At 32.9% G+C, this 216-nt stretch overlaps 1 protein-coding gene across 1 annotated transcript in view; it reads left to right on the top strand.

The window, feature by feature from the left end:
• Window positions 1-216, top strand: part of LOC119591909 — a gene marked incomplete at its 3' end in the record, with an annotated part of 31,088 nt that overhangs the window by 22,169 nt on the left and 8,703 nt on the right.

The raw sequence follows: 216 nt of genomic DNA, 5'->3' as shown, positions 1-216 counted from the left end.
TTGCCATCTACGTATGCCGTTTACTTATGAGGTATATATATTGTCTCCGGTAAACTTATCTATTTACATTCTTAAATACTTAATATAAGTAGATACCAGAATAGCCATGTAAATTTAAAAGGACCATACATAAACATACATATCCATGCTCATATGTAATTAGCATGTTGAAAAAGGCTGCCATTATAGCTTTTTTTCTGTTTATTGCCCCCCCCC

Source organism: Penaeus monodon, chromosome 29 (genome assembly GCF_015228065.2).
Source record: "Penaeus monodon isolate SGIC_2016 chromosome 29, NSTDA_Pmon_1, whole genome shotgun sequence".
Taxonomy (NCBI): Eukaryota; Metazoa; Arthropoda; class Malacostraca; order Decapoda; family Penaeidae; genus Penaeus; species Penaeus monodon.
This window is presented reverse-complemented; position numbering and strand designations above follow the sequence as displayed.